This window comes from Triticum urartu, chromosome 7A (assembly GCF_056163025.1).
Source record: "Triticum urartu cultivar PI428250 chromosome 7A, HENAU_Tu73, whole genome shotgun sequence".
Classification (NCBI taxonomy): domain Eukaryota; kingdom Viridiplantae; phylum Streptophyta; class Magnoliopsida; order Poales; family Poaceae; genus Triticum; species Triticum urartu.
Genome location: NC_141879.1, coordinates 556544513 through 556558812, shown reverse-complemented (window position 1 = coordinate 556558812; position 14300 = coordinate 556544513). Strand labels below are relative to the sequence as shown.

The 14300-nt window shown below is 45.4% G+C and overlaps 1 pseudogene; it reads left to right on the top strand.

The window, feature by feature from the left end:
* The first annotated feature begins 13020 nt into the window (after positions 1-13020).
* LOC125525305 (uncharacterized) lies at positions 13021-13683 on the top strand (annotated as a pseudogene).
* Positions 13684-14300: the final 617 nt, after the last annotated feature.

Here is a 14300-nt window from a genome sequence, read left to right as displayed (position 1 = left end):
TTCTTTTTTGCTGCTGAGCAGCGGAGTGTATATACGACTGTCGTTTACCGAACATGCCTTTTCTACGATACTACTGGTGTAAATGAACAGTGTTACTACTATTCGGAGAACGTGTACCACGTAGTTATGCATAGTTTGCTTCTTCTTTTGGCGAGTATGCATATTTTGCTAACCAAGACAGGTTGTGATGAGACGGAAATAAGTCAAAACTGTGCAACTGATCTCGAGCGGTAAACCGGGACAATATTGGTTCAAATTATATACACATACCCAACACGAGTAATGCTAGACATTCGTAATTTTCCTTGTGTGTTTTATGTAAGCAGCAACGTGGAGCAATATTATTGGATCGGGAGGGGGAAGGGGGCCCACCCGCCCTGAAATTCAAAAATTAGGAGGGGGGGGGGCAGAAGAATAGATTGAAAATTTACGTAGGAGCTCGTAAGGTCTAGGATTATTGTACCCAATACTAATACTCCGTGTATGAACTTTAAAAAAATACTTACTCGCTAAAAAAATTCATAGGGTGTTAGGACCGAGAGTATATCGACCAGAGAGAGGGGGAGTGGTGCATGGGAGATTCAAAATTTCTTTCGAAAGTTTTGAACATATCCCAAACACAACAGCGGAAATAAAGTACGATGGAAAACAGCTCAATCAATCGTGATGTTGGGGAGCATAATCATCGATGTAGGAAGCAATTATGGAACGGGCTTGCAATAACACAGGTTTGATCCCAGGGATAGTAATACTATAGGCAATCACATGAAGTAACATGAGAGAAAACATGACATGAAAAGCGAAGGAAAACTATAGTGATATAACACAGATGTACGGAAGAGTATGACAGAGATGATGAAGACAGTGATGAGAATGCAACAGGATGAACACAAGAATATCTGAAGTGAGCAACAGAGATGATCGATGTGAATAAATGATACAACAGGTGATAGTGATCGGATGAACTGTCTACACAGAGCATGAAAGTAAACTGCTGAATGAAATGCAGTAAAGAAGAATGAACCAGTGGTACTTGATGGCGACAGTTGAATTTGGTAGACCAGTTCACCCTTCTGCCAAAGGGCTACGTCTGGTTGAAGGGGTTGTGACTTAACACGAAAGATAAACTCTCTTCACCATATTCTCCTTCAACACAGAGCTGATCAGACTCTTGTTGATTTCACTCATGGTAGATAATTGTCGGCGATCTCCAAACCTTCGGTCGACCTTCGCGAACCACAACCACTCTTGGTTGTCGAAGATCTAGCTCAGTGTAAACAACAACTCTTCAACACTCGAGCGGAAACCTATCCGTCTAGAGAGTGCGCAGCTGTCAAGAGTATAGGTACAAGAACTCTAACTCAGAACTACTGTGATGCCAAACCACTCTCTAAGTTTGGGCTCTTGATTTTTCTCTCGGTGGATCTTAAACTCAAATCATTCAGAGAGGGGTTGCTCAAATCAATCTTCTCAGAAATCTCAAGCGAAGCAGCCAACGGACAACGTTGGAGCGGGGTGGCTATTTATAGCCGCAGCCTTCCCTAAAGGGAAATGACCAAATTGGACATCGAAAGCAACCAATGGTCTGATGACACGAGTCCAACAGTCGGATTTTGAGCACAACGGTAACATTGCTTGTGGAGCAAGTAATGCTAACTCCTCGGTCATAGACAAATCTCTCGCGGCACAGAAGATCACAATCTCTTGATGGCAAGTATTTGCTCGGAACACAAAGAGATTTCTCTTGCAATTTTCATAGGTTTGGGCTAAACATCACAGCAGATTTAAGCTTCGAGAACCTATACCCCTCTTAATAGTATGGAGGTCCTATGACTCAAATGAAGCAAAGAAGAAAGGCGAAAAGAATACTATGTCTTCAATTTGTCTTCGACTTTCGTTCGCTGTAGTCAATTTCTTCGGACGACGATACCGAACCAAATGCTTAGCTTCAGCAGTAAACGTTCGGGGGGTTATTTCCTCCACATCAATCTTATCATGTACATGTCCTCAACAGATGTAGCTCTTTCTTCTCTGCAACGCAGATATACTTCGGTGAATTTACTCAAACTTGGCACCAGAGACAACATTCTCTTCGGTTCTGTATGGACTATTTCTCTCTGTATGCACTACGAAACAAATCAGTCCATACTTGTTTCTGTCAACAATCTCCAAAACACGGGTAGGCAGATATTGCACCATCTCCCCCTTTTTTGACGATTGTTGACAAAACATATCACATCGAATGATAGATAATGAATGGAATGGAATGCGAAGGATAATGAACGACGAGAGATGATTACGAAGATAAAACACACTCCCCCTGAAGGTATGCATCAGAGCATAAAATAAACCGAAAGGTAGCGAGGTAATTCTTCGTATGAGTGACATTGACCTATGATCTCATTCGAAGATTCTTTCAATGCACTCAACAGTGTCTGAGATAATTCCTGTCACACAATCTTTGAAATGAATTAGATAGATATAGTGAGTACTTTGAAATGATTTGTGACGAAGGATATGTCATGAAGATTTTCTAAGAACAAGATTGTAATCCACACGAGATGTAATTTTCCTACATGTTTGATATTCGAGAAAGAACGGAGCAAGATAAACATGAGTATATTGCTTGGAGTGGATAAGCTTCAGATGTGGTTTTCCTGCAACAAGGATGATACAAAGGATATATGCGAGGAAAAACACTGTCAGTCATAAGGATAGCTTTCTTTTCCTGCAAGGTTAGATAGTCGAAGAATAACAATCATAGCATATCCAACCATAGCAAATATAGTTCATTTATCGTTCAATGTACTTCTCCCTATATGAACTAGCACTCGATGATTTCCTGTTCACCTTGAAGAACTATTACTTTCCCTACGCGATAGATAATACTTGAGGATAATCATTGCAAGGGAGAAAACTTTCGGTAACACCTGCAAACAAATATCTGGAAGCAAATAGTATTGCGGGGGGTTATTAAGATTACATGGCGACCGAGTATTTCAACACCATAGGCGGTGCGATAAGTTCATCAAGCAAATAGTTTGAGGAAAAACAAAAACATTTGACTGCGAAAAGCAAATGGCGAATGAGAAAACACCCTACAAATACCTCGTTCAACTATCACTCGATGTACTTCTCCCCTTTTGTCAACAAGTGTCAAAAAGAAAGAGAAAACATACGAGGAACTACTCGTCCGGAGTGTCCTCAAAATCATAATTGAAACTGCTCGACGAATCAGAATCATCAGAGCGAGGAATGGTCGAGGCAGAAGCAGGAGGAGTAGCATGGATTTAGAAGAAATGTTGCGATGAACATCTGGCTTGTAGATGAGTGTTCCAGTTGTGTCTTCAATTTCGTCATCTGGTCCGACAAATAGCAGGTCAGTTGAAGCTAAACGTTAAGGGAGCACAGGAGTTTGCCTTCGGATGCGAGGAACAACAAGTAACTTCAGGTAGTCATAATCCTTCTTGATGCCTTTGTCGGCCAGCTGCTTGCGAGAATAATGTTGCCTTAGAAGAGTCCAGGAGCGCTTCTTTGCCTCCTTCTCATGCTGAAGGGTTTGGCGAGCATAATTATGAAGCAAATTCAAGTCAGTCATCAACTCCAGCTTTTCTTTTCGATCGAACTTGAGGTGGCTTTCCAGAGCTTGCTGTATGTGAATGAAGATTTCATGCAGAGATGGATTTTCATTATGAGGGATTTCTACCTTTGCTTTCTTAGCCTTCGGAGCGGCCTCAGATGCAGAAGCAGAGCCAACAACATCAACGGGTGCCTTCCCTTTGCCAATATCCTTCATCATCCGGAGAGTGTCACGTACTGGTGGCATGAAAACTTTCGGAACATAGGGGCAAAAGAATTTTTCATTGATGAGCTGCTCAATTGCATGCATGATCCATGGGGCATATGGCTTCAATGATTGGGGGATATCAGCAGCACAAGCCAAATTCTGAATGAATAGATCTGAAACATCAAACTGAATTCCTTGAGAGATGGCCAGAAGAGCCTTTCCCACGATGCCGTTGATAGAATCTGGTCTGATGGTTGGCGTGAGAGAGTTGCATAGCACATGAAACATCACTTTGTTTTCATAGGCCAACTTATTAGCATCTACGTTAATGCATTCATCTCCAACCAAGTTGGGGTCCATCAGCATGTGAAGTTGTTCTTCAAACACTTTGCAGTAGTGCAGCCTGTGTTCACGATTTTTTTCAAACTCGCACCGAGGAAGATTTAGCAGAGCTAAAAACTGATCTGCCGAGCACTTGATCTTTTCCCTTCCGGTCATCCATTCGAGGATCCATGTTGAGCTATCTCCAAGCTCTCTTGAGATGTACAAAGTGGCATAGAATTGATGGATTACCTCTCGATTCCATCCATGATTGAAGCGAAGAAAACCCTTTAGGAATGCATGTTCAAAATGCTCGATGGCATGGTGGAAGCAGGGTATCTCTTCGAGCTTAGCAAAGTTCGGAATCTTGTGATTGAAAATACGATTCTTTTCGGATAGAATCCGGGCATAGTTGCTACCTCTTGAGCACTGCGTTGGTTTTCCCTTGAAGAGGAAAGGGTGATGCAGCAAAGTAGCGTAAGTATTTCCCTCAGTTTTTGAGAACCAAGGTATCAATCCAGTAGGAGGCCACACGCAAGTCCCTCGTACCTACACAAACATATAAGAACCTCGCAACCAACGTGATAAAGGGGTTGTCAATCCCTTCACAGTCACTTAAGAGAGTGAGATCTGATAGAGATGATAAGATAATATTTTTGGTATTTTTATGATAAAGATTAAAAGTAAAGATTTCAAAATAAACGGTAATAGAAATAACTTCTTAACGGGAGATTAATATAATGGAGAATAGACCCGGGGGCCATAGGTTTCACTAGTGGCTTCTCTCAAGATAGCATAAGAATTACGGTGGGTGAACGAATTACTATCAAGCAATTGATAGAAAAGTGCATAATTATGAGAATATCTAGGCATGATCATGTATATAGGCATCACGTCCGCGACAAGTAGACGGAAACGATTCTGCATCTACTACTATTACTCCACACATCGACCGCTATCCAGCATGCATCTAGAGTATTAAGTTCATAAGAACAGAGTAACACATTAGGCAAGATGACATGATGTAGAGGGATAAACTCAAGCAATATGATATAAACCCCATCTTTTTATCCTCGATGGAAACAATACAATACGTGCATTGCTGCCCCTGCTGTCACTGGGAAAGGACACCGCAAGATAGAACCCAAAGCTAAGCACTTCTCCCATTGCAAGAAAGATCAATCTAGTAGGCCAAACCAAACTGATAATTCAAAGAGACTTGCAAAGATAACCAATCATGCATAAAAATTACGAAGAAGAACGGAAGTAGATTGCTTCCTAGTCCTAGTAGATCTATTTTGCGCATTGCAAATTCTGTACCAAGCATCTTTTAGGTTTTCTCCCTCCCTTTGTTTAAAATTAAGGACTTCATTCTCGGGAGATAAAGGAGTGGATAAAAGACTAGCCATAACGACGAAGCAAGCGAAAGAAAAAGCGAACAGAAAAAAGAGAGCGAATAAAACGGAAAGGGTGAAGTGAGGGAGAGGAAAACGAGAGGCAAATGGCAAATAATGTAATGCGAGGGATAAGAGTTTGTGATGGGTACTTGGTATGCTTTGACTTGTGCGTAGACTCCCTGGCAACGGCGCCAGAAATCCTTCTTGCTACCTCTTGAGCACTGCGTTGGTTTTCCCTTGAAGTGGAAAGGGTGATGCGGCAAAGTAGCGTAAGTATTTCCCTCAGTTTTTGAGAACCAAGGTATCAATCTAGTGGGAGGTCACACGCAAGTCCCTCGTACCTACACAAACAAATAAGAACCTCGCAACCAACGCGATAAAGGGGTTGTCAATCCCTTCACGATCACTTACGAGAGTGAGATCTGATAGAGATGATAAGATAATATTTTTGGTATTTTTATGATAAAGATTAAAAGTAAAGATTGCAAAATTAACGGTAATAGAAATAACTTGTTAAGGGGAGATTAATATAATGGAGAATAGACCCGGGCCCATACGTTTCACTAGTGGCTTCTCTCAAGATAGCATAAGTATTACGGTGGGTGAACAAATTACTGTCGAGCAATTGATAGAAAAGCGAATAATTATGAGAACATCTAGGCATGATCATGTATATAGGAATCACGTCTGTGACAGGTAGAACGACTCTTGTCTGCATCTACTACTATTACTCCACACATCGACCGCTATCCAGCATGCATCTAGAGTATTAAGTTCATAAGAACAGAGTAACGCATTAGGTAAGATGACATGATGTAGAGGGATAAACTCAAGCAATATGATATAAACCCCATCTTTTTATCCTCGATGGCAACAATACAATACGTGTCGTTTCCCTTTCTGTCACTGGGATCGAGCACCGCAAGATTGAACCCAAAGCTAAGCACTTCTCCCATTGCAAGAAAGATCAATCTAGTAGGCCAAACCAAACTGATAATTCGAATGCAAAGATAACCAATCATACATAAAAGATTTCAGAGAAGAATCAAATATTGTTCATAGATAGACTTGATCATAAACCCACAATTCATTGGATCTCGACAAACACACCGCAAAAAGAGTTACATCGAATAGATCTCCAAGTAGATCGAGGAGAACTTTGTATTGAGATCCAAAGAGAGAGAAGAAGCCATCTAGCTAATAGCTATGGACCCGAAGGTCTGAAGTAAACTACTCACACATCATCGGAGGGGCCATGGAGTTGATGTAGAGGCCCTCCATGATCGATGCCCCCTCCGGCGGAGCTCCGGAAAAGGCCCCAAGATGGGATCTCTTGGGTATAGAAGGTTGCGGCGGTGGAAATAGGGTTTCGTGGTGCTCCTGGATGTTTTCGGGGTATATGAACATATATAGGAGGAAGAACTAGGTCGGTTGAGCCACGAGGGGGAGGGCGCGCCCAGGGGGTAGGCGCACCCCCTGCCACGTGGCCTCCTCGGTTGTTTCTTGACGTCCATTCCAAGTCCTCTGGATCATGTTTGTTCCAAAAATCACGCTCCCAAAGGTTTCATTCCAATTGGACTCCGTTTGATATTCCTTTTCTGTGAAACACTGAAATAGGCAAAAAAAATAGCAATTTGCACTGGGCCTTGGGTTAATAGGTTAGTCCCAAAAATAATATAAAAGTGTATAATAAAGCCCATTAAACATCCAAAACAGAATACATAATAGCATGGAACAATCAAAAATTATAGATACGTCGGAGACGTATTAAGCATCCCCAAGCTTAATTCATGCTCGTCCTTGAGTAGGTAAATGATAAAAACAGAATTTTTGATGTGGAATGCTTTCTAGCATATTCTTCAATGTAATTTTCTTTATTGTGGCATGAATATTCAGATCTGAAAGATTCAAGATAAAAGTTTAATGTTGACATAAAAATAATAATACTTCAAGTATGCTAACCAAGCAATTATGTCTTATCAAAATAACATAGCCAAAGAAAGCTTATCCCTACAAAATCATATAGTTTGGCCATGCTTCATTTTCGTCACACAAAATGCTCTCATCATGCACAACCCCAATGACAAGCCAAGCAATTGTTTCATACTTAGCCTTTTCAAACTCTTTCAACTTTGACGCAATATATGAGCACGAGCCATGGAGATAGCACTATGGGTGGAATAGAATATGATGATTGAGGTTGTGTGAGAAGACAAAAAAAGAGAAAGTCTCACATTGACGCGGCTAGTCAATGGGCTATGGAGATGCCCATCGATTGATGTCAATGCAAGGAGTAGGGATTGCCATGCAACGGATGCACTAGAGCTATAAATATATGAAAGCTCATCAAAGAAACTAAGTGGGTGTGCATCCAACTTGCTTGCTCACGAAGACCTAGGGAATTTAAGGAAGCCCGTCATTGGAATATACAAGCCAAGTTCTATAATGAAAAATTCCCACTAGTATATGAAAGTGACAAAATAAGAGACTCTCTATCATGAGGATCATGGTGCTACTTGAAGGAAATATGCCCTAGAGGAAATAATAAAGTTATTATTTATTTCCTTATATCATGATAAATGTTTATTATTCATGCTAGAATTGTATTAACCAGAAACATGATACATGTGTGAATACATAGACAAACAGAGTGTCAGTAGTATGCCTCTACTTGACTAGCTCGTTGATCAAAGATGGTTATGTTTCCTAGCCATAGACATGAGTTGTCATTTGATTAACGGGATCACATCATTAGGAGAATGATGTGATTGACTAGACCCATTCCATTAGATTAGCACTTGATCGTTTAGTATGTTGCTATTGCTTCCTTCATGACTTATACATGTTCCTATGACTATGAGATTATGCAACTCCCGTTTACCGGAGGAACACTTTGTGTGCTACCAAACATCACAACGTAACTGGGTGATTATAAAGGTACTCTACAGGTGTCTCCGAAGGTACTTGTTGAGTTGGCGTATTTCGAGATTAGGATTTGTCACTCTGATTGTCGGAGAGGTATCTCTGGGCCCACTCAGTAATGCACATCACTATAAGCAACCTTGCAAGCATTGTAACTAATGAGTTAGTTGCGAGATGATGTATTACGGAAAGAGTAAAGAGACTTGCCAGTAACGAGATTGAACTAGGTATTGAGATACCGATGATCGAATCTCGGGCAAGTAACATACCGATGACAAAGGGAACAACGTATGTTGTTATGCGGTTTGACCGATAAAGATCTTCATAGAATATGTGGGAGCCAATATGAGCATCCAGGTTCCGCTATTGGTTATTGACCAGAGACGTGTCTCAGTCATGTGTACATAGTTCTCGAACCCGTAGGGTCCGCACGCTTAAAGTTCGGTGACGATCGGTATTATGAGTTTTTGTGTTTTGATGTACCGAAGGTAGTTCGGAGTCCCAGATATGATCACGGACATGACGAGGAGTCTCGAAATGGTTGAGACATAAAGATCGATATATTGGATGACTATGTTCGGACATCGGAAAGGTTCCAGAAGGTTTCGGACATGTACCGGAGTACCGGGGGGTTGCCGGAACCCCCCGGGGGGGGCTTAACGGGCCTACATGGGCCTTAGTGGAAATAGAGGGAAGCAAAGGGAGTGTGGGGCGCCCCCCCCCCCCAAGGCCCAAACCGAATTGGTTTAGGGCAAAGGGGACCGGCCCCCTCTTTCCTTCTCCTCCTCTCCCTTTCCTCCCCCTCTCCTACTCCTACTAGGAAAAGGAGGAGTCCTACTCCTAGTGGGAGTAGGACTCCCCCTCTTGGCGCGCCTCTCCCTGGCCGGCCGTCTCCTCCCCTTGCTCCTTTATATACGGGGGTAGGAGGGCACCCCATAGACACAAGAATTGATCATTGATCTCTTAGCCGTGTGCGGTGCCCCCCTCCACCATAATCCACCTCGATCATATCGTAGCGGTGCTTAGGCGAAGCCCTACGTCGGTAGCATCATCATCACCGTCACCACGCCGTCGTGCTGAAGAAACTCTCTTGTGAAGCTTTGCTGGATCGAAGCTCGCGGGTCGTCATCGAGTTGAACATGTGCAGAACTCGGAGGTGCCGTGCGTTCGGTACTTGGATCGGTCGGATCGTGAAGACGTACGACTACATCAACCGCGTTGTGCTAACGCTTCCGCATTCGGTCTACGAGGTATGTGGACACACTCTTCCCTCTCGTTGTTGTGCATCACCATGATCCTGTGTGTGCGTAGGAATTTTTTTGAAATTACTACGTTCCCCAACAGTGGCATCCGAGCCAGGTTATTGCGTAGATGTTATATGCACGAGTAGAACACAAGTGAGTTGTGGGCGATACAAGTCATACTGCTTACCAGCATGTCATACTTTGGTTCGGCGGTATCGTCGGATGAAGCGGCCCGAACCGACATTACGCGTACGCTTACGCGAGACTGGTTCTGCCGACGTGCTTTGCACACAGGTGGCTGGCGGGTGTCAGTTTCTCCAACTTTAGTTGAATCGAGTGTGGCTACGCCCGGTGAGGGAGTGCTGGATTAGGGGGTGTCCGGATAGCCGGACTATACCTTCGGCCAGACTCCTGGACTATGAAGATACAAGATTGAAGACTTTGTCCCGTGTCCGGAAGGGACTTTCCTTGGCGTGGAAGGCAAGCTTGGCAATACGGATATATAGATCTCCTACCATTGTAACCGACTCCGTGTAACCCTAGCCCTCTCCGGTGTCTATATAAACCGAAGGGTTTTAGTCCGTAGGACGAACAACAATCATACGATAGGCTAGCTTCTAGGGTTTAGCCTTCTTGATCTCGTGGTAGATCTACTCTTGTACTACACATATCATCAATATTAATCAAGCAGGAGTAGGGTTTTACCTCCATTGAGAGGGCCCGAACCTGGGTAAAAACATCGTGTCCCTTGTCTCCTGTTACCATCCGCCTAGACACACAGTTCGGGACCCCCTACCCGAGATCCGCCGGTTTTGACACCGACATTGGTGCTTTCATTGAGAGTTCCTCTGTGTCGTCACTTTTAGGCCCGATGGCTCCTCCGATCATCAACGATGATGCGATCCAGGGTGAGACTTTTCTCCCCGGACAGATCTTCGTATTTGGTGGCTTTGCACTGCGGGCCAATTCGCTTGGCCATCTGGAGCAGATCGAAAGCTACGCCCCTGGCCATCAGGTCAGATTTGGAAGTTTGAGCTACACGGCCGACCTCCGCGGAGACTTGATCTTCGACGGATTCGAGCCGCAGCCGAGCGCGCCGCACTGTCACGATGGGCATGATCTAGCTCTGCCGCCGAATAGTGCCCTGGAGGTTGCACCCGCATCAGCTCCGACCTTTAATTCGGAGCCAACTGCGCCAATCGAGGATGGATGGTTGGACACCGCCTCGGGGGCTGCAATCTCTACGGCGATCGAGCCGAACACCGGCCCTATTCTCTGCGAAGCCCGTGACTCCAAGGATCCGGACTCCTCTCCAAACTCCGAGCCCTCCGCGCCCCTACCGATCGAACCCGATTGGGCGCCGATCATGGAGTTCACCGCCGCGGACATCTTTCAGCACTCGCCCTTCGGCGATATTTTGAATTCACTAAAGTCTCTCTCTTTATCAGGAGAGCCCTGGCCGGACTATGGTCAGCAAGGTTGGGATGCGGATGATGAAGAAATTCAAAGCCCACCCACCACCCACTTCGTAGCCACTATCGATAATTTAAACGACGTGCTCGACTTCGACTCCGAAGACATCGATGGTATGGACGATGATGTAGGAGATGAACATGAACCAACGCCTATAAGGCACTGGACAGCCACCTCATCTCATGATGTATACATGATGGACACACCCAAAGGAAGCGACGACGAGGAACACAGGGATGCAACGAGGGATCGTTCACTCGAAAAGCAATCAAAACGGCGACGTAAGCGCCGCTCCAAGCCCTGCCTCGACAGAGACAGCAGCCATACAGACCCAGCCATAGAGCAGGACGAGCCGGCGGACGACGAACATGCCTTCGAGCAACCGTCCGAACAGGGCAACTTGGATAAACAAAGCGAACACCCCGTCCCCGGCGAAAACAACAGTCCGAACGACCTTACGCCGGATAGGCTCATGGAGCAGAAGAACCTCCACAAAAGGCTCGTCGCCACTGCGCGTAGCCTGAAAAAGCAGGAGCGGAAGCTCAAAACTGCGGAAGATGCACTCAGAATCAGATGGAGCAAAGTACGCAACACCGCAGACAAATATGGCGGCAGTCGCCGCACAAAAAGCTATCCAAAGCGAAAGCTACTGCCTGAATTTGACGAAGAGGCCTTAGAGCCCCTGCAGTCGAAAAATAGGAAAGCCACCCGGTCGGATAGACGACCGCATGGCCAGCATGGAGTGGCAAGCGGCGCCGCACACAAGCCGGCACGCGATCCACCAAAGGATCCGCATCAAAAAGATGGCCCAGCCAGATCTATCTACAGGTCAAGAAAGCAAGCTCTAGTAAGCAATGCAACACAACAAATATCCGAACATCACGGCACACCCAAATACAGGGGTGCCGCACACCCCCTATGTTTCACCGATGAGGTGCTGGACCATGAATTTCCAGCGGGATTCGAGCCCGTAAACATAGAGGCGTACGACGGAACAACAGACCCTGGGGTCTGGATCGAGGATTATATCCTCCACATACACATGGCCAGAGGAGATGACCTCCATGCCATAAAATACTTACCCCTCAAACTTAAAGGGCCAGCCCGGCATTGGCTCAAAAGCCTTCCCGAAAACACCATTGGAAGTTGGGAAGAGCTTGAGGATGCTTTCTGGGAAAATTTTCAAGGGACCTATGTCCGCCCTCCGGATGCAGACGATCTCAGCCACATAACTCAACAGCCCGGAGAGTCAGCCCGGAAATTCTGGAACAGATTTCTTACCAAAAAGAATCAGATAGTCGACTGTCCGAACGCCGAAGCCCTAGCAGCTTTTAAGCAGAACGTTCGAGACGAATGGCTCGCCAGACACCTCGGCCAAGAAAAGCCAAGAACAATGGCCGCATTAACAAGCCTCATGACCCGCTTTTGCGCAGGAGAGGACAGCTGGTTGGCAAGATGTAGCACCAGCGACCCAAGTACATCCGAAGTTAGGGATGGAAACGGAAAACCCCGACGCAGCAAGGACCAGCGCCGGAATAAGAGAAACATCCCAAAGAGCACGGCGGTCAACGCTGGATTCAAAAGCTCGCGGCAGAATCAGAGAAAGCCGTCCCTCAAGGATAACAGGGACGAGCTATCCAACTTAAACAAAATCTTGGACAAGATATGTCAAATACACAGTACTCTCGGGAAGCCTGCGAACCATACCCAGAGATATTGTTGGGTTTTCAAGCAATCCGGCAAACTCAACGCCGAATACAAGGGGCTCGACACACCAAGTGAGGACGACGATGAACCCCACAAGCGGAGCACCGGGAAACAAAAGGATTTCCCACAAGAAATCAAAACAGTAAACTTACTTCACGTGACGAACAAAATGGCGCCAACAGAGATACGCGCCATACGGCCTATCCCAAAGGAGTCTCGCCAATGGTTGTTAAAACCGATCACCTTCGACCATCAGGATTACTCTAGAAGTATCCGGAACGCAGGCTGGACTGCCTTGGTATTAGATCCAATAATCGGCGAACTCCACTTTACAAATGTCCTGATGGACGGCGGCAGTGGTCTAAACCTGTTATACCAGGACACAATCCGCAACATGGGGATAGACCCAACAAAAATTCACCATAGCAAAACCTCCTTTCAAGGGGTAACGCCAGGCCCGGATGCCCGTTGCATGGGTTCTCTCTGGCTAGAAGTTATGTTCGGTTCCCCCAATAACTTTCGTCGCGAACAACTAGCTTTCCACATCACCCCATTCTCAAGTAGCTATCAAGCGCTGCTGGGACGCGAAGCTTTCGCCCGCTTTAACGCAATACCGCATTATGCATCTCTTACGCTTAAGATGCCCGGTCCACGAGGCATCATCTCATTAAAGGGAAAACATTGAGTGTTCCTCCCGCGCGGAAGATAGTGCGGCTGCCTTGATAGCCCCACAATAAAGCAGCTTCACCAGCCAAAGCACCTAAACAGGTCGTCAAGACCACGGACACGGCTAGACGAGTCCGGCATAAACATACAATTGATAAAGGCTTAATAGCCGTATACCCCTGTACTAGGGGCTCCGCGCATATAAAACAAGAGACAATAAAGCTCAATTTTACCCATTTCGATTTATACTTCATTTATTTAGTATAACTCATGTTTGGCACGATCTTTCCTAAACTAGGTTCCTCTCTTTTACAGATGAACACCGTGCTACACCCGTCCAGGATACAGCACAACGGAGACACAGGCGCAGACGTGCAGCAGGGACTCGTTCCAAGGATTCTTTTCAGATTAAGACCCTACGTAAACCTTTTTTACTGTCTCTTGTTGATACACATCCCCTGGTTTCTTGGTATAACCAAGGAGGAGGCTGGCGTTTTGGCATGTGGCCACGTCAGAGTTTTGCACATACCTGGACACTAGGGGCTTATTAATAAGGGCGTTATCCCGCCCGCCCTCATAAAGACCGAATACCTTAGGGAGTGTTCGGCGTCGCGAGTTTGGACTTATATGCATCAGCTCCGAATCATGTCTTTGGTCAAATGTTGGGTTTGCCCGGCTCCTGTGTTTTGCTACCTTACGTTCCGCTCTATCGGCTAAGGCGGCACCAGGAGAACTACTGCGATTGTGCCCCGGTTCGGCCAGGCGAGCACCTCCGTAGAGAAA